The sequence below is a fragment of the Chrysemys picta genome, chromosome 10 (assembly GCF_011386835.1).
Source record: "Chrysemys picta bellii isolate R12L10 chromosome 10, ASM1138683v2, whole genome shotgun sequence".
Taxonomy (NCBI): domain Eukaryota; kingdom Metazoa; phylum Chordata; order Testudines; family Emydidae; genus Chrysemys; species Chrysemys picta.
This window is the reverse complement of record NC_088800.1, coordinates 50,483,829-50,503,596: the sequence shown is the minus strand read 5'-3', so window position 1 is coordinate 50,503,596 and position 19,768 is coordinate 50,483,829. Positions and strand designations below refer to the sequence as shown.

The 19,768-nt window shown below is 51.1% G+C and overlaps 1 protein-coding gene and 1 long non-coding RNA gene across 2 annotated transcripts in view; one reads left to right on the top strand and one right to left on the bottom strand.

Annotated features, from left to right (window-relative positions):
• Positions 1–8,886: 8,886 nt before the first annotated feature.
• LOC135973789 (uncharacterized) lies at positions 8,887–17,814 on the bottom strand. Its single transcript, XR_010590813.1, has 3 exons — positions 17,671–17,814; positions 16,474–16,626; positions 8,887–15,004 (listed from the first exon to the last, which is right to left on the bottom strand). It is a non-coding gene; the product is annotated as an uncharacterized LOC135973789 (long non-coding RNA).
• The window catches only part of NTN3 (netrin 3), a 102,489-nt gene continuing 99,162 nt past the window's right edge, over positions 16,442–19,768 (top strand). The window contains exon 1 of the mRNA XM_005293130.5: positions 16,442–16,580. The gene's annotated coding sequence lies outside the window, so the exon portion shown is untranslated. The remainder of the gene's footprint in view (positions 16,581–19,768) is intronic.

Here is a 19,768-nt window from a genome sequence, read left to right as displayed (position 1 = left end):
CATCATTCTTTGGGTTGAAACCCCAGTGACAGGAGTGCCCAATCTGGAGTCTTCCCCACCCTGCCGCTGATACAACCCTGCACTCCTCTAGTCTGAGATCAAGTATGAATTAGCTGGTGGTTGTAAAGTGCTTCAAAGCTAAAAAATGCTACATATGGGCCATATAAGAAAATCAAATAAAAATGAGTGTTAATAAATACCAGCGGATGTTCTAAAACCTCTAATTGTAAAACTAGGCTTTTACCCTCTGTTCTTTTGCTGTCATGCTGCATTATCTTGGAATTCTTACCCACTGACCACAAGAAATACCATGAGCTCTGTGGGTTCTCAGTTACTGTTGTTTTAAAGCTTTATCATGCAATGGTTTCCCTCTGCATTACTTGCTTCCCGTATTGCAATGCTGTGGGCGTGTATCATAGCCCGCACCCTTTCCCTTTGGCCCCCAGATAACTATGACAACCAGACGAGCTATCCCAATGAGTGTTTCCTCAAGAATGCTCTCTCTCTCTTTTTTAAACCCTAATTTTCCTAAAGTGAATTTCGTCCTGGTGAAGGATCCTGATGAGTGAGTTTCTCTATTTATCCTCAGAATAGCTCCAGTGGTGGCAGGGCAAGTTTCCCTGCCAGCTGTTGTCTCAACCCTTCTTAGTGTATGCACATGTACTTCAGGTGACACGTGACCAGGATTCATCACCCAATTGACCTGGAGCAACTTGGTCTTGGGGCAGGAGGATAATTCAGACTTTGTGACAATTCAGTCCCTAGTGTCTCTTATGAGACTGCCAACAAAGGTGCTGTGTAGGAGGGTCAGGCTCTCCAGTCCCAGACTCGAGGACTCCGTTTCCCCTCTGACTCTCCCATGGATGTGCACACACCCTTGTTTCATGTAACTTTCCCCCCTTGGGGTTAGTTTAACGCCTGATGAGAAAGAAAAGTGTTCCCTCTTCTCTCCTAGGCGCAAGCAGTTCCTTCCTTCCTTCTGCACATGGTCCGTTCTACACACCCTGCCTCCAGGGAGTGCTGCTGAGAAGGAGAGCCCAGACTCACTCTGCTCCTGCCCCAGGCCCTGGAGACGGGGGTGACTATCCACTGTGCCCTCCAGCTCCTCTTCACTCTCCATCCCAGGGCTACTTCTGACCGGCCTTGTCCGATGCACAAGTTCCATCCCCATTGCTGCCACCACTTGACTCTCCTCAAGCTCAGCATGGCTCTCTTGGCTCTCCCTAGCTGGGCCTTCAGCTGTGCTCCCCATCTCTCACTGCTCACAGAGCCTCACCACATGCCTGCTGCTGCTCCTTCCCAGGCAGCTGTTTCGCAGGCTGGGGCGTGCAACCCACCCAAGATGTTCCCAATCCCTGGTCTCTCTCCCACGGCGAGCAAGGCAATGCCTCCTATGTAGGAGCCTTTTATGGGCGGCTGTCACATGACCTTCAGCCACCTGATTCAGACCCAGCCCTCAGTTGCAGTATTGGGTGCTGCGAAGTGGACATCAAATAGGGGGCGGGGACCATTGACAATATTTTCAGTCGTGCTGACTGTGATTGGTGAAAACTTAACACAAAGCTGTCAGCCTCCTGGTAGTTTCACAGACTGTTTTTATTTTGTTATTCGTTATTGCACGGTGTATCTTTTGATTGATTACTTGGTGTCACATGGCAGTGCTACGACTGACCCAAACTGAAATTCATTTGGTTCTGAAACAAATTGTGAAAGGAGTTTCAGGTTGTTCAGATTCTTTGCTTTGCTCATGCAAGGGTCTGTTCCTTGGCTGTTCTTATAACGCCTTCTTGGAGTGGCTGGTCCCCCAAAGAGGCTAATGAGTCTGTTACAGCCCCAGTTCGGGAGCTTAGTGCTGTGAACAGGTTCATTTCTGCTTTTAGATGACATCCTGGAAACGAAAACCTGAAAAAAATTGCCTAAAAGTTTTGGTTTCCAGTTCAACTTTTGCTTTAAACCAACAAATATTTTTCAAATTGATAATTTCTAAATGTCATTATTTTCACAATAAATTTTTTAAAAATTTGGCAAAAAGTAATTGGTGGTTTTTGAACAGCTGTAGTGCCAACCCCAGTGATATGCTTTCAGATAAGGCATTGAATATGTTCATGAATGCTTCCAACCAACCTTCTGTGTGAAACCCACCAAATAGCTCCTTGCACCTTCAAACTGTGACAACCGATAAGTTGGGATGAGAATTGATGTGAGAAATGTGCCCCCCTGCCCCAGTGCAATAGCATTACTCCGGGTTTTCTCTGGTATAACTGATCAGAATCTAGCCCATTGAGGACAGTGGCTTCCTGGTCTTACAGACATTGGGACAGACCTATCCTGGGCCCAGCAAGAGGAGTGCTCCGGGGGTATAGGTTTGGGGACAGTCCAGCATAAGACAAAGAAGATCCTGGGGGTTATAGAGCCATGAACAGCATGGTGCTAGACCCTGCCATTTTGGGATATTTGTGAAATTTTGTTGGTTGCATCTCCCAAGATCCTACCCCTGCCCTTAGCCTGCCCCCAACCAGCAATATTCCTCTGAATTGAAGAAGCAAAACACCCAGGGTGGCCTTTTCCTATCTGTTTATATCTTTGGTTCTTGTCCCTATCAGAGAGAGAGAGAGAGAGAGAGACTCTGTGTGTGTGAGTGAGAGAGACAGAGAGTGACTCAGTGTGTGTGTGTGTGTGTGTGTGTGTACACAGACATTTCTGGAGACCTTGGGCAGCACAGGAGAACCATTCTCCAGGGCTCTCTGCGTGGTACAAAGCAGTCTACCTAACAATTGAGGGCATATTTTCCACACAAATAATCCATCTCGCGGTCCACTCTTCATTTGTGACACAAGGGAAAATCTGACCCAGCCAACATGTGAATCATTGTCCCAAACAACATATAATGAACTAATAAAATCAAAGGCAGGGTTTGTTTCAAACTGCGCTGCCAGGACTCCTTGGACATTGTCTGGAATGAATTTAAATTTGTTACAAAACTCTCTCTTCCCCTTTCATGCTCTTCTTTCTGCTTGCTTCCTCCTTCACTCTCCTGTTTCCTGTCCTCTCCTTCTGTGACTGTCACCTTTCTTCTTCCTCTCCTTTGTTCATTCTCCCCTTTTCACACTCACTTCTTTTTCTCCTCTTTTCTCTTCTTCTCCCATTTCCCTCTTTTCCTCTAATCTCTGTTCCATGCATTCTCCTTATGTGCTTTCTGTTTGTCCCCTTCCCTCCCCCAGCTCTCCCATTTGTTTGAGACTGAGATTGTCCCTATGGAGAGGCTCCTCTCCAGTTGGGCTCATTTCCAGGTCATATGTGAACGAGGAAATTTGATCTAGCTTCTGAGAGGCCTCAACCGAGGATGTACTTGGTGCCACCCTCTCTTCCGCTGCTGGGCAGTGAAATGGGTGGATCTGAAGGAGGTCGATGTGCTCAAGAAGTGTTAGCTGCTAGATGGCTCTAATTCTGGCTGGAGTTAAAGCCTAGGATTTACCGGAGGACATTAGAAGCCAAACCAAGCAACCGCCTCCATCAGCACTGGTTTGGTTTTGGAAGCATTTGTGGTATGGACATATTATGAGACTGGAAGACCGATGAATCCCAAATCAGGGAATGCTGTTACATGGCTGGCGAGTAAATGGGCATCAAAAGTGTTGGTGGCATGACAAGATTGCCAGTGATGGATACCAACTGAATATGCAACTAGACCAATGATAGCACCTTGCCAGAGATCAATGCAGGTGGTATCCTTTGGGATTTGCCAGGATGTTGATGATTTTCCAGAGGAGACCAAATTCAGGGGCAAGCTGCAGTATTCAGTACTTTCAGTACTTTTCAGCATTGTGGGAGAGCAGTGAGAGGACCAGTTAACCAGGAGAGCTGCACTGCCTGCACTTCCCAGCTGTGCTGCACCGCGGTGCTGTAAAATGACCTGGTGGTGATGAGATTTTTCTTGAGCAATGATGTCAGAAACGTTTGCACAGGTGCAAATGCTCTGGGATGTGGACATAAGCTTGAGCCTCATGTTGATTTGACTTTGAGGGAACTTTGCTATCTTCAGTGGAGCTATTCCTGAGTCTCACTGATGTAAGTGAAAGGAGGCTCCAGCCTGAAGTGTCTTACCCATGTGCAGATACTTGCAATAGCACTGATCAGCTTGGTCAGGCACCCACAGTTACTTTGCCCTTTCCCAAGGATAGAGGGAGACCTTCCCCAGGTCTGCCCTGTGTTGTCCTAGTGATCTAGCTGTGCCATGTGTTCCCGCATCAAGAAAGGCATCTAAGGGAGTTAGGCACCACAACACATTTCAAATTCAAGCAGATTGGGGCAAGTGCCTGAGGCCCCTTTGAAAATCCCCATCGAAGTCTGTAAACATGACAGGCTGACTTGGTGTACATCAAACAAGAGCCAAGCCAAGTCCCCACGCAGAATTTGGACCAGACCAGAACTTTGACTGGGATTTTCAAAGGAGCCTCAGGGACTCATGCAATCCACTTTGTCTGGCTGAAGCCAGCTTCCCTGCCATGCTGTCTATGGTGCATTACGCAGGCAACAACCTCTCTTCCCAGGCAATACATGAGTCAACAGGCTACTGATCCAGATCCCTCATGTGCCAGCAAAGTGAGGCCAGTGGTGGGGGGCACATAATTGGGGACTGGTTTTACGCTACTGGGGCCAGATTTTAAAGGTGTTTAGGCACCTGTCTGCATCCTTAGCCACCTAACCTCCTTTAAAAACTTGGCCTTAAGTCACGTCAGCCAAATCCTTCCAGCTCCTCTACCCACAGGGCTGAGCATATGTGAACCCACCTCCTCCCCTGGCCTTATGCAATGGAGCCCCTAGCCTGACAGAACACACAGAGCATTATCCAAAAGAGGGTTTCACACTTAGGTACATGTAGCCTTGTCTGGGTCAGCAGCAGCATTTGAACTGAGGAGTCTGCAGCACAAACCTCTGTCACTTGAGCTAAGGGTGCATGCCATTGGCTGACAGCAGTACTAAGTTTTTATCCTGTAGTGGACCAGCCACGAGAGGGAGTTGCAACTCACATTTTTCAGAATGTCTGCTCCAAGGGGGGGAGGGAAGGGGATGTAGGGTGTGTGTGTGATAGAGGGTGTGTGTGTGTGAGAGAGAGAGAGAGACTGTATAGTACACTTCCTTTTACTAATTTATACAGCGGCTTCTTTGGCTGAAGTGCAAGTGTCACTTGGGGACAGTCCCAGTTACAAGTTTTCAGGAATTAACTATATCAAGTGAACTGTTCCCAGAATGAAGGAGCCCTTCCGGGCCTTGCCAGAGTTGTGAAAAGACTCCCATATCCTGCTGACTGGAGAAACCACCTAGCTCAGGCTGTAATATCCAGCTGTGGAAAGATGTAGCAGAGAGATTGATAGACTACAGGACAGCATCCCTTTTCCTTATCTAGTGGGCTATAATCTAGCTGGCTGTGGAGAAATAGGGCCACCTAGTGGCCATGAGTCATTTTTGAGCTCAGTAAGGGGCCTGTTCCAAGGAAGATTCCCATTGATTTCAACAAGTATTGGAACAGACCCTAGTGAGACATTGCCCATGACTTCACGATGCCTGGATAAGATACCTGGATCTCCAAACTGGGCCCTGGTACTGCTATGCCACTAATGAAGACCTTGTAGGTAGTGTCCCCTTAGCGGAAGAATGACCCCAAATGTGAATGCAGTCTGCTCAGGCAAACACATGAATGCTGGTGCAGTGCCCTCTGTCAACATCCTGTACTCCCAAGGGACTGCTGGAGATATGTGATAACTCAAGATCTTGGCTGCAATTTTGGAGTGGCAAGCTAGGGTCATGACCATACTGCTAGCTATTTGAATGGTCTTCCTGCACTCCAGTATGAGTCTGCTGGACCAGCCAGAGTTTAGGGAAGCTAGATGAGGGGACAGAGCAGAGAGAGGACTGGAGACAAGGCCCATGGTATGAGATGAAAAAATTCCATAGGGATTTTGAAGTGCCAAGACAACCCAGGTTACGAACAGTTGCTCTGGTCAGCTGTGGCTGACCTAAGTTGTAACATGACTTGGACCAGCTTGTGTATTACAATTGTGAGAACCAAGTTTGCACCGTGGTCCTCTGTAAAGGACCTTTTGGCCAGGCTGCTCTTAATAATCAGCAATAGCACTGAAAATAAACACCCACTAATAGCCAGAACAAGTCTGGCTGATCAAAGTCCATGTCTTTGACCTTGCTACCTGTGTCTTCCCTCTAGTGTTTTCTGGATAGCTGCAGGGAAAGAACAAGCCATGAGGTAAACATTTTCCTTGGGCCCGCTTGTCCTCTTTTTCCCTCTCCCCCCCCCCCCCCGTGCCACTTGCTGTAGTGATGTCAGTTTAGCTTACAGTGCTGTGAGTGAGACCTGGATCCAGCTGCTTGTCTGTGACTTGTCTTTTCATAAGTAAGTCACTCACCTTCCCTGCCCTGTGCCGCCAAAAATTGTATAGGGCTGTTTAAGGCAAATGGTGATGTGAAGCAGCTGATCCCAGGGGGAGGGATAGTTCAGTGGTTTGTGCATTAGCTTGCTAAACCCAGGGTTGTGAGCTCAATCCTTGAGGGAGCCACTTAAGGATCTGGGGCAAAAATCAGTAGTTGGTCCTACTAATGAAGGCAGGTGGCTGGACTCAATGACCTTTCAGGGTCCCTTCCAGTTCTATGTGATAGGTATATCTCCATATAGATAGATATATCCTTCTTATCCTGTGTGTGTGTGAGAGAAAGAGAGGTGCCATTATATGTTAATATTCTGGGCCTGCCTTCACTGTTCATTTGCCAGTTTTGGAGCCCATCTCCCAGGCTCCAGGAATACTGGCTCTGTCCTGGTTCTAGGCAGAGCTGCAGCAGGCATGAGATTCTGGTGAAGGCAGGCTCTACCCAGCAACAGCCTCAGCTGGGGGTGCCTTTATAAAGGATATTGTTAACCTGCCATATTGATGAATCGATATTTCCCACCCTGCTGGATGGGCCCAACATGTTCCCTTTTTTTCTGCCTTGTTTTTGGCCCCAGACTGCAGCAAACCTGTTACTGTTCCAGTTCAGAGATTACAACCATGAACCCACTGATGGGGAAAGAGGATGGAGCTAGGCTGTTCTCAGTGGTGGCAGATGACAGAACAAGGAGCAATGGTGTCAAGTTGCAGTGGGGGAGGTCTAGGTTGGATATTAGGAAACACTATTTCACTAGGAGGGTGGTGAAGCGCTGGAATGGGTTACCTAGAGAAGTGGTGGAAATCTCCATCCTTAGAGGTTTTTAAGGCCCGGCCTGACAAAACCCTGGCTGGGATGATTTAGTTGGGGTTGGACAAGATGACCTCCTGAGGTCTCTTCCAACCCTAATTTTCTATGATTCTATGAAATTACTCAGGGCGGTTTGTAGATACCTGCCTGATGACCTAAAGGACATGACCAATGTCAGTTTCCCATGGCATCTCAAGTGTGTTGGGAAGTGCAGGAGATCCAGCATAGGTGTGATGGATGATGTCTGGCAGCAGCATGTTACCTACTTGGTGTAATCACCCTGCCTGCAGGGCCTGTCTCTGGCAGATGGTTCTGTTTTTCCTTCTCAGGATGATTCTAGAGGGCACTAGGTGACTTCTCTGCCCACGGTGCTTTCATGTATGGGTTCTGCTCTCTCCCCCAGCCTGTAAAATGTGCATGCAAGGCCAGTACGGGCGATAGAGAGGTGGCTGGAACTGCAGTGCTCTCCATAGATTGACACTGGTGTGCATCTCTGTGCTTTTTGCCAAACACAGATGATGCAGCCCCTGCTTTGTCAGGCCCTAGAGGTGGCTGGGGCTTTGGGTGACCCAAACCTGAGGAAAGTGCTGGTGGGCCGGGAGAAACAGCTGGAAAGGTTGCTGGGAGCAGTGGTGTATGCTCCTTTTACCAGTGGGGTTCACAAACTGGGGGTGTTTCTAGGTCGTCGGTTGCTCTAAGAGTTCCCAGAGGCATCAGAGATGAGCTGTGCCATTGCCCATTGCACCCATTTCCCTCCGCGGGTGGACTTTCCTGCAGTCACCCACACCATGGTCACCTCCGTCTGCTGGGCACTGTGCATGATGCCACACGCACGTGTCTCCTCGAGCAAAATGGGGCTGCCCATTAGTGGGGATAGCCATAGAGCACCTTAACACCCTGGCTTCCATGAGCTTATTGGATAAGTACAAAAATTCCCCAGGTGCCCAGCAGAGGGCGAGCTAAGCTCATATAAACTCACCTCCTCACCACTGAGTCTGAGAGGAGGGATGAAGTCCTATGCCAGGTCTGTGTGGGTGTTGCAGTATCCCCTCCTTCCCCATGCCATTGCTTCATCGGTCATCTCAGCACTTAAGAACACCATCTTCTCTCCTGCTTTTCCCCAGCATCTTTCCCCTTTCACTGATCTGTTTCCTTGGGATTTATACATTTATATATTCCCTGAGTCTCATCCCACTCCCTGACACTTGCAGTAGCCCCCTCTTCCTTCCTTTTCTCTGCTCAGCTCTTCTCTCTCCTCCTCCTCCTCTAAAGCCACAGGAGCCTGGCTCCAGATTATCCCTAGCTTTCCCCTCTCTGAGCTCCACCTGACTTAGGACAGGACACTGAGATGCCCATGTAGAGGAAGAGGTCATCCTCTCACCCACTACTCAGAGGAGACCTCGCCCTGGCTTCCCTGATTCCTCTGGCCTGTTGTTGGCCCAAGCAGCTGCTCAGCCCCAGCTCTGCTGGATTCCCAGGGGTAGAAGGCTGAACGTGCTGCTGGCTGAGGGAGCAATGAGAGCAGCACAGTCCAGTGTCCTCCCTCTGCAGGCCAAACTCAGCACCCCAGCAAGCCCAGCTGCCAGAAGCCCTGCCTCCCCTCCCCCCCCCCCCACTTGAGATGGAATCTGCAGGGCACGTTCAAGAGCTGGGTTCTTCAACTGGCTCCCCAAGTTGGTCAAGATCCCCAAGCCAGGTGAGTGCAGACTAGCCCAGGGAAAGCAGCATGGCAGTCAGCGGAGTGTCTGCATTCACAGTAGCTAGTCCACTGACCACCGTTTTCTGTATTGAGGGGCATGCCTATGGCACTCCTTGCCGTAGCATCTGGGCACCTCAGAAATTGGACTCTTCTGCCAGCATTCCAAGTGTGGGAGAGACGGGCAGTGCTTCCTACGGCATGGCTGCGGGGCGGAAGGGAGGGGCTCAGTGGGAAAGATGGTGAGAAAAGCTTGTTTCTAAACTGGCCTGTGGCTGTTTTTCCCTAACAAACAATCCCCCTGCCCTTGTGCAAGCTGCATGTTGTGAGAGACGTGCAGCTAGGGCTGTTACAGCTCACGTGCTGCCTGGCACGAGGCCTATCTGGTATTCGATATTGACTGGCAGTAGAGGTCTAAGGGCCCAGGCTTGTTACAGAGAGAATCTGACAAGTTTGGCCCTGACAGGCTCAGTGCATGAGCCCGAACTCTCTGCTTTCCTCCATCGCTCAGCCAGCCTGAACCCCGGGCCTGCCCTGAGCTGTCCAGCATGCTCTGGTGAAGGAGAGCCTCACCTGCCCTGAGCAGTCTTGCCCTCTGTTGCCAGTTGAACTGCTCCCATTGTGCTGGCACTGGAGAGTGAGGTTAGAAACCAAGGGGCCATAGAGCTGCTGGGCAGTGGACCTAGTTGCCAGTGTGAGAATGCCTGAAACCAGAGGGTGCTCTCTCTCCCAGCCATGGCGCTACCTGTGGTGCCGCTGGCGTTAGTGTGAGGTGAGGACTGAGCGATACATTGGTCACGCCGTGGGAAGGCAGAGCTCTGAGGGACTCAGTGATCCAGCATTCGATTCCCGCAGGGTCTCCATCCTGAATCTCTGGGTCTTTATTAATGACCCTCAGGCATAAGGGCACTGGAACAATGTATAGTGGGGGTGCTGAGAGCCATTGACCTGAACTGTAAGCCCTTGTTATGATGGCAACCCCCTCCAGCCAGGGGGTGCGGCTGCACCCCTAGTTCCAGCACCTATGCTCAGGCGTGCCATCTCAGCTGCGTCATCCATCAGATTCCCTGAGCACGCTGAAAGCTTGCCCAAACTTGCCTCTGGGGCTCACTGCCCTGTCCTGCTAATGACACAGGCAGGAAGGATGCCACCATGATAGATCTTTGGGGAATTCCGGATTGTCTTTCCTCAGGGGGCTGGGTAAAGGAGGAGGGCTGGGAAGCGGCTAGTAACTTTCGCCTAATGGCTACAACAGACCTATCTCCTGCAATAACCTAGGTGAGTCTTTGCCTTGTATGGTCCCTCAGCTTGTCCTCACTTGCTCTTTGTCCTTAGTTCATAGGGGCCAGCAGGGCATCCAGTTCTGCTCACTCGGGGCCAAGTGCACTATGCTAACCCAGCACCTGCGCTTGCTGCTGCTTATTTCTGAGTGTAGCCGTGCCCCGTGGGTAGCACATTCTCCCTGCTGATCCTGACACGTGAGAGCAGCTGTGCCCCATGGGCTCCACGTTCTCCCTGCTGACCCTGACACCTGAGCACAGCCTTGCCCTGTGTGCCCACTTTCCCTTGCTGACCCTAACACCTGAGCACAGCCGTACCCCAAGGGCAGCACATTCTCCCTGCTCTGCTGACCCTGACACCAGAGTGTAGCCGTACCCCATGGGCCCCATGTTTTCCCTGCTGTGCTGAACCTGACACCTGAGAGCAGCTGTGCCCCATGGGCCCCACGTTCTCCCTGCTGACCCTGACACCTGAGCACAGCCTTGCTCTGTGTGCCCCACTTTCCCTTGCTGACCCTAACAGCTGATCACAGCCATACCCCAAGGGCAGCACATTCTCCCTGCTGACCCCGACACCTGAGTGCAGCCCTGCCCCGTGGGCTCCATGTTGTCCCTGCTGACCCTGACACCTGAATGTAGCTGTGCCTCGTGGGCCCCAGGTTCTCCCTGCTGACCCTGACACCTGAGAGCAGCCGCGTCCTGTAGGCCTCATGTTCTCTCCTAACCCTGATATCTGAGTGTATCCATTCCCCATAGACCCCATGTTCTCCCTGCTGACCCTATCATCTGAGCACAGCCTTGCCTCATAAGAATCATAGAATCATAGAATATCAGGGTTGGAAGGGACCTCAGGAGGTATCTAGTCCAACCCCCTGTTCAAAGCAGGACCAACCCCAACTAAATCATCCCAGCCAGGGCTTTGTCAAGCCTGACCTTAAAAACCTCTAAGGAAGGAGATTCCACCACCTCCCTAGATAACCCATTCCAGTGCTTCACCACCCTCCTAGTGAAAAAGTTTTTCCTAATATCCAACCTAAACCTCCCCAACTGGAACTTAAGACAATTACTCCTTGTTTTGTCATCTCCTACCACTGAGAACAGTCTAGATCCATCCTCTTTGGAATCCCCTTTCAGGTAGTTGAAAGCAGCTATCAAATCCCCCTCATTCTTCTCTTCTGCAGATTAAATAATCCCAGTTCCCTCAGCCTCTCCTCATAAGCCATATGCTCCAGCCCTCTAATCATTTTTGTTGCCCTCCACTGGACTCTTTCCAAATTTTCCACATCCTTCTTGTAGTGTGGGGCCCAAAGCTGGACACAGTACTCCAGATGAGGCTTCACCAATGTCGAATAGGGGGGAATGATCATGTCCCTCGATCTGTTGGCAATGATCCTACATATACAGCCCAAAATACCATTAGCCTTCTTGGCAACAAGTAACAGTGTTGACTCATATCCAGCTTCTCGTCCACTGTGTAACCCCTAGGTCCTTTTCTGCAGAACTGCTGCCTAGCCACTCGGTCCCTAGTCTGTAGCAGTGCATGGGATTCTTCCGTCCTAAGTGCAGGACTCTACACTTGTCCTTATCGAACCTCATCAGATTTCTTTTGGCCCGATCCTCTAATTTGTCTAGGTCCCTCTGTATCCTATCTCTACCCTCCAGTGTATCTACCACTCCTCCCAGTTTAGTGTCATCTGCAAACTTGCTGAGAGTGCAGTCCACACCATCCTCCAGATCATTAATGAAGATATTGAACAAAACCGGCCCCAAGACCGACTCTTGGGGCACTCCGCTTGATACCAGCTGCCAACTAGACATGGAGCCATTGATTGCTACCCATTGAGCCCGATGATCTAGCCAGCTTTCTATCCACCTTATAGTCCATTCATCCAGCTCATACTTCTTTAACTTGCTGGCAAGAATACTGTAGGAGACCATATCAAAAGGTTTGCTAAAGTCAAGGAATAAAACATCCACTGCTTTCCCCTCATCCAGAGAGCCAGTTATCTCGTCATAGAAGGCAATTAGGTTAATCAGGCATGACTTGCCCTTGGTGAATCCATGCTGACTGTTGCTGATCACTTTCCTCTCCTCTAAGTGCTTCAGAATTGATTCCTTGAGGACCTGCTCCATGATTTTTCCAGGGACTGAGGTGAAGCTGACTGGCCTGTAGTTTCCCTGATCCTCCTTCTTCCCTTTTTTAAAGATGGGCATTACATTGACCTTTTTCCAGTCGTCCAGGACCTCCCCCGATCACCATGAGTTTTCAAAGATAATGGCCAATGGCTCTGCAATCACGTCCGCCAACTACTTTAGCATCCTTGGATGCAGTGCATCCGGCCCCATGGACTTGTGCTCGTCTAGCTTTTCTAAATTGTTCTGAACTACTTCTTTCTCCACAGAGGGCTGGTCACCTCCTCCCCATACAGTGCTGCCCAGTGCAGTAGTCTGGGAGCTGACCTTGTTTGTGAAGATAGAGGCAAAAAAAGCATTGAGTACATTAGTTTTTTCCACATCCTCTGTCACTAGGTTGCCTCCCCATTCAGTAAGGGGCCCACACTTTCCTTGACCTTCTTCTTGTTGCTAACATACCTGAAGAAACCCTTTTTGTTACTCTTAACATCTCTTGCTAGCTGCAACTCCGAGTGTGATTTAGCCTTCTTGATTTCACTCCTGCATGCCTGAGCAATATTTTTATACTCCTCCCTGGTCATTTGTCCAACCTTCCACTTCTTGTAAGTGTCTTTTTTGTGTTTAAGATCAGCAAGGATTTCACTGTTAAGCCAAGCTGGTTGCCTGCCATATTTACTATTCTTTTTACACATCGGGATGGTTTGTTCTTTCAACCTCAATAAGGATTATTTAAAATACAGCCAGCTCTCCTGGACTCCTTTCCCCTTCATGTTATTCTCCCAGGTGATCCTGCCCATCAGTTCCCTGAGGGAGTCAAAGTCTGGTTTTCTGAAGTCCGGAGTCCGCATTCTGCAGCTCTTCTTCCTTGTGTCAGGATCCTGAAATTGACCATCTCATAATCACTGCCTCCCAGGTTCCCATCCACTTTTGCTTCCCCTATTAATTCTTCCCTATTTGTGAGCAGCAGGTCAAGAAGAGCTCTGCCCCTAGTTGGTTCCTCCAGCACTTGCCCCATGTTCCCCTGCTCACCCTGACACCTGAGCACAGCCTTGCCCTGTTTGCTCCATGTTCCCTTTCTGACCCTAAGACCTGAGCACTGCCGTGCCCCAAAGGTAGCACATTCTCCCTGCTGACCCTGACACATGAGCACAGCCATGCCTCGTAGGCCCCAGGTTCTCTCTGCTGACCCTGACACTTGAACGCAGCCCTGCCCCATGGGCCCCACGTTCTCTCTGCTGACCCTGATATCTGAGTGTATCCATTCTCCATGGGCACCACGTTCTCCCTGCTGCGCTTACATTGGCACCTGAGTGTAGCTCAGCCTTGTGGGCCCCACATTCTCCCTGCTGACTCTGACACTTGAGCACATTGCTACAACCCTAGTCCTGGGGGCAGAATTTCCTCCATCTGGCTCCTGAGAATGCTCCCTGTGTGGCTCTGCTTTTTCAGTGAGATCTCTGCCCCATTGTGACTACCCCTATGTCTTTGAGACTCCACTGGGGTTCCAGCCTGTGTGTATCCATGGGTGTGTCCTCACTGATGGGATGGATGAAATGTGCTTACGGGTGCCGCACTCCAATAGTCTGTTAAATTTCCAAGCATTTCCCTGGCTGAGAACTTCGGTCTCAGCACAGCTGGGGGCTCTATCCTCAGTCAGTACTACTGTGGCTGGATCACTGTGGGTCTATTGGATGGTTGCTCCTGAAAACATCACTTACCATGTTGGGAGGGGTGGGTTTGGAACTGTTGTGATGGGGGTAAGCAACATGAGAAGCAACATGGCGCCATGAGAAGAATGGGGTCTTGGAGGCTTCTGTACTTTAGAGCAGAGTATTTGTGCCCTTTGTACTCCAGCTAGCCTGGAAACAGGTGACTAGCAGTGCTTTGGCACGTGGCATTCCCCACCTCCCACCCAGGCTTTCCAGATACTGGCTCATCGCACAGGTGTGCATGCTGATTCCAGGGATGCAACCATTCCCTAGAATGAGCGCGGAGAAGCAGGGACTGGCAGTGGGACTTGGTATAGCTGTGAGTTCTCCCACTGAAATGAATACTAGCACCAAAAGGTTCAGTGAATGAATGATCCAGATCCAGCTTTTCCATTCGTCTCTATTTCCTCACTTACACAAATGATGATTAAATTAGTTTCACCTTTTCCTACACAGGAATCCTGGATTCATTCACAGGTGACTTAGGGACTAGCTGAAGGATAGGGAGATCAGGGTAAAACCTGGATGTGGATCAGCCAGAGAGACCATTTGATTTGTGAATTTTATTCCTAGACTTGAGATCCTGGAAACCCCAATCAAACAGAACAGGTAAAGTCCATCCCAAGCATAACCACACTGGCTGTGTGTAGACCAGGTCACCTAACAAAGCCTCGGGTTCTGGGAATTGGAAGTGCTCAGGGAAAGATCTAGCTTCAGGAGATAATCCTGGATCTCTTCAACTCTGGGACCTGGGCAGGATGCTAGGCATGGTTCTGCTCCTCCTTCTGCATGACATCAGCCTTTGATATACAGCCTCCTGAGCTATCGGCTCACCAGTGTGCTCCTTGCTCTCCAGAGTGGCTGAGGTGGCTTTCTCCATCAGGGTGGGTGGCTGGTCCCAGTGGGAGGCCAGGCACAGATTGGTTTAGTCCTGGCAGCTTCTTGGGAAGGCAAAACAGGGGGTTACAATACTTCCAAATGGTGTCTGATTGAAAAAGAAAAATCCCCTCTGCAGTTTTCAGGGCAGTTCTCTGGCCTGTGTTGTGCAGGTCAGACTAGCTGATCCTGGTGGTCCCTTCTGGCCTTGGAATCTATGAAACCAATGTCTAATGGCAGCTTTTCCTCTCCCCTTGTGTCCGAGCCCTGCACCAGTCATGTGCATGAAGATAAAGGGTGTCATTTAGCTAGGCAGCTTATTTGGATATGCAAATGAGATCAGACAATCTCTAGCTAAGGCTCCAGTTTGCTGCTGGTGTCTGTGGATGCACCTTTGTGGACGCTGGTCTAGGCCAGCAGTGTACATCACCCAGATCTCTGAGGCCAGTTCACTGCCCCTGAAACAGCCTAAAATGACTGCAATGTCCAGGGACTGCAACCAGAGCTGGGGACTCCCAGAACCTGCCAGGGCTTCCCCTGTGAGTGTCACCGGTGTAAAGTGCAAAGGCCACAGCAGCATCCTCTGGCACATGATGGTTATGTGACAGCACCCCTCCCCCGCCCCTTTGGGAAATGCATCCCACACAGGAGAGCTGAATCCTGGACATTGCTAACACTTTCCCTTCCAGACCCAGTGTTTAGCTTGAGCCCAGCCTCCCCCAGGCCAGCCCCTCATTTTTCAATTTCCTAGAACCTCCAAGAACCCAAGTGCCTGTGAAGCAGAAAGTTTCCTGTTCTCACCCTTTGCAAAGGAGCTGGAGATGAGGCACTCTCCCACCCACATATACCCTCCTAGCCCCTTCTCTGTTTGCCATACTCTCCCTTTTCTCAGCTGAGCCTTCCTGCTAGCATCCCCCCTCTCCTAAAACATTTTGGCCCACTCTCCTCTGCCATCCTCCTCCCCTTTCAGCTCGTTGGCCTGACTTGGTTCTGTTCCTCTCCAAATACATGTTTGACATTGTTTTCATCCTGTATTTCCTTTGCATTTCCCCTCTGCCTTTTCTTGCAATGGGGATGGCTTAGGCAGCCCCTGCTCTCAATAGAGTAGAAAAGGGAGAGCAGAGGGAGGGCTGAAGTAGGAGGGAGGAGGCAAGCCACATCACACACGCACACACCTCCCTGCATGTGATTAAATGTCTTGAAATCTGCTTCTGATTTCGTCGGGGAGTTGACTTTTCCCTTCTTTTCAACCCCTGGATTTATTGAAACCTTTTTACTCCGCTTCAAGGCAGCAGCTGGGGCTAAGTTTCTTCCGTCTTGCCTGTTTTTTCCTCTTTTCCCTTTTTCTCTCGTCCCTCCCAGCAGCAGTTCAGTGAGATCCAGGAGAAAGGAGGAGTGCAGCAGCTGGGAGAACCTTGAGAAGCGGCCAAGGGACTCGAGGACCAGGCGAGGGGCTGCTGCAGACCACATCGTGCGGGGGCTTGGCTTTGCTTTACCTCCCCTCCCCCCCGAGATAAATAAACAAAAATCTTACCCCCGCGTCTGTGTAAAAGGGCTTTGACGTCTGGAATTACACCCCTTCGGCTGCATCACTGCTGGGAACTGCGCATTACCAGGAACCGTCTACCTGCCGGGCTCCCAGTAAGTTGCTTTCCAGCCCTACGAGTCTATGACAGTGTTTCTCATTCTAAGGAGAGGGGAGAGATCTTATCACTGGGGTTGGGGGGAGGTTGTGTCATGTCTCCTGTCCTTTCCCAATGCTTCAACGCTTGTTTTTTTTTGGGGGGGGCTTTTCTTTCGCTTACTAGTGATCTGGGGCGCGCACCCCCTGCTAATTCCGCCCTTTCCCAGGTAAACCCCGCTCAATGCGCTTTTCCTTTGCCCTCGATGCTTTTCGGCTCCCTTGTTCTCCTGGGCTCCCCCTGTCTGGGTTTCCTGTGGGATCCGTTCGCGGCCCCGTTCCGCAAGCGCAGCAGAGATGGAACTTTTCACCAGTTTGCACCCGCCCCGCTCCTTTGCTAACGCGCCGGGGCTCTAGCAGCCGGCGGTTTTCCAGGCGCTGCTTCCCTGGAGCTGGAGATCGTGTGACAGGCTCCGCTTTCCGCCCAGCTTGGGAAAGCGAGAATCGGGGGGCGGGGGGCAGCGAGCTCCGGGGCTCGGTCCGGAGAACTGGGCCGCAGCCGGAGGCGGTGTCCGGTTCTGCCGGATGCAGACCCGCTGGAGAGCCGCCAGGGGCTGGACACAGGGCACCCCGGGCGGGACCCTGCCAGATGGGCTGGTCTAGAGCCCCGCATTCCGGGGGGAGGGTGTACGGGACCCCGAGCAGAGTCTGCCTGGCGAGGGAGACCCCGGCCTCCTACACAGCTCCTGGCTGGCCGGTCCCTGCCCCCTGCCCCGTGTGAGCAGCAGCCGCGCCGCACTGGGACTTCCAGCGGCCCGCTGCCCCGGGGGTGAGGGCGGGGAGCCCCGGCTCCAGGAGCCCCTGGCAGTTCCCGGGCTGCGGTATGGGAGCTGGCTCTGAGCCGGGATGAGGAAGGGCCCGAGGCGCTGGCCTCTCTGCCTCTCCCCCGGCCCCTGCTTCGCCTTTAGCCGCGCCCGCTCCGTGGCGAGCCGCAGGCTCCCCAGCGCTCGGCCGCTTGTTTTATTTTCGGTTCCTTTGCAAGTGCAGAGCCCGGCGGCGGGGTCCTAGCTGCGGGAGGCAGGTGCTGGGAGAGGCCCTTCGGTCTCCGACCTGCGGGCTCTTCCCGTCCCATGCTGCTGCTGATCTCTGCGCCTTCCCCCGGATAGGCGAGGGAAAGGCCTTCGGGCAGGTGGCTTCTCCGATAGAACCCGCTGCAGCTGGGCGGGGGGACGGGCAAGGCAGAGATCTGGGCGTTTCAGTTGGCAGAGTAAAGAAGGAAGGTGTATGAGAGAGAGAGACTAAAAGTTAGCTGATCAGGGGATGGGATGTAAATTGGGAGGAAACGTTTGGTGGGGGGCTATTGAAGCCCTTTTTTCTTTATATGTTTGCCTGATCCGATATCTGCCCCCCGCCCCCAATCCCCATGGCACGCACCCTGGGGAGATGGGACAGAGGCATCTTTCTTCTTGGCCGATAGCTTGCAGAGTGGGATGGCCAGAGCCCGTTCCAGTGTAGCCTGCAGCTTCTGGCCCTGTGGCAGTGGCAGGTGGAATGGGTTGAGTGAGGAAGTCCCAGTGGGAGACACAGGGTGGCTGCTAACGAATGAAATATGCCAAGTTACACGCAGAGGAGGCCCTCTCCTCCCAGAGCAGATTTTGTTAGGAAACCTTTCAGGCTCGTCTAGCCCCAGAAGTTGCACTGCTAAATTAAATCAGAGCAGTTAAGCTAGTGCAACTTCCATGTGCGGACTCTCAGCCTTTTAAAACTCATTATACCAGGCCTGGGCTACACTTAAAAGTTAGGTAGACATAGCTACATCACTCAGGGGTGAGGAAATCCATAGTGTTGTAGCTCTGCTGACATGACCTGGGTGTAGATGCAACTAGCTCAGCGGAAGAATGGTTTTGCCAATGCAGCTGCCATTGCTCAGGAAAGTGGAGTTTCCACAGTGACAGAAAAGTTCCTTCTGTGGCTGTAGAAAGTGTCTATGCTGCAGCACCATAACTCCGGTGCCCTAGCTGTGCTATTGTAGTGTAGATATGGCCTCAGGTTATCATGTGCCTGCAAGGCCTGGCTTAAGCTTGTACCAGCATCGCTATGTTGGTTGGGTGGGGAGGAGTGACTTTTATTTTACCAACATAGCTGTGCTGGTATAAACTCTAGTGTAGATGCCCGTCTAACAGCACAAGAAGTGCTTTGGCAGGAATCACTGTCTGTCAGGGCACTCCTGTAAGCTATCCCGGTAGAAGTGTTTGTATGCCAGTCTGAACTGCTTGAAGGGTTTGTTGTGATCTAGCTGTGTGGATATAGCTATGCCAGCAATACTTTTCTAGTGTGGACAAGGGCTCTGTCTGCCCTATATGCTTATGGCCACATAGCACCCTTGTGTAGGCACAGCCTATGCCAACAGAAGGAGTGTTTCTGCAAGGGAAGGAACACCACCTCCCTGAAGGACATTAGCTCTGCTGATAGATGCACTCTTCTGCTGGCACAGCTGCAACTACACTTTTTGGGGTAGCTGTGTCACTCTGGGGGATGGGTGTTTTCACACCTCTGACTGATGTAGCTATGCCAGCATCAGTGGCCAAGGTCTGAATTTAGCAGTGCAAACTAAACTGCTTTAAGCCGGGTTTAAACTGGCCTGAGTGTCCATGCACAAAGCTGCACCAGTCGAACGACATCATTCCAAAATCACAACCTTTAGTAGTCCACGAAAGCTTATGCTCTAATAAATTTGTTAGTCTCTAAGGTGCCACAAGTACTCCTGTTCTTTTTGCGGATACAGACTAACACGGCTGCTACTCTGAAACCTTTAGTTTGTCGACTCTGAGGGGACCAGGTCTGTATACCTGCGATGGGTGGAGGCCGACTCTGGGTTGTTGCTTTAGCCCCACTCCCTCACACACAGCCTGCATGTCTGTTTGCATTTTGGGGATAGGCAAGAGGGGCCAGGGACGCAGGGACAGGGGCTCCACATAAGTGTTGAATGCAAGCTCAAAGGTAACTTTAGGGACTGCCTTTTTTTCTGCAATATTCCCTTTATAAAACAGAGGGAGCTGATGTGCTTTTATGCTTCTGTTGAACAGCCCAGCTCTGTGTGGAGGTCCCAGAGACCAAGGTTTGGATGGGGGTTGGAGCAGGGTACTATGGCCTGAGGGGAATACAGATCCTCAAGCACAACTTAAGGGGTGAAGGGGAGGTTTCTGAG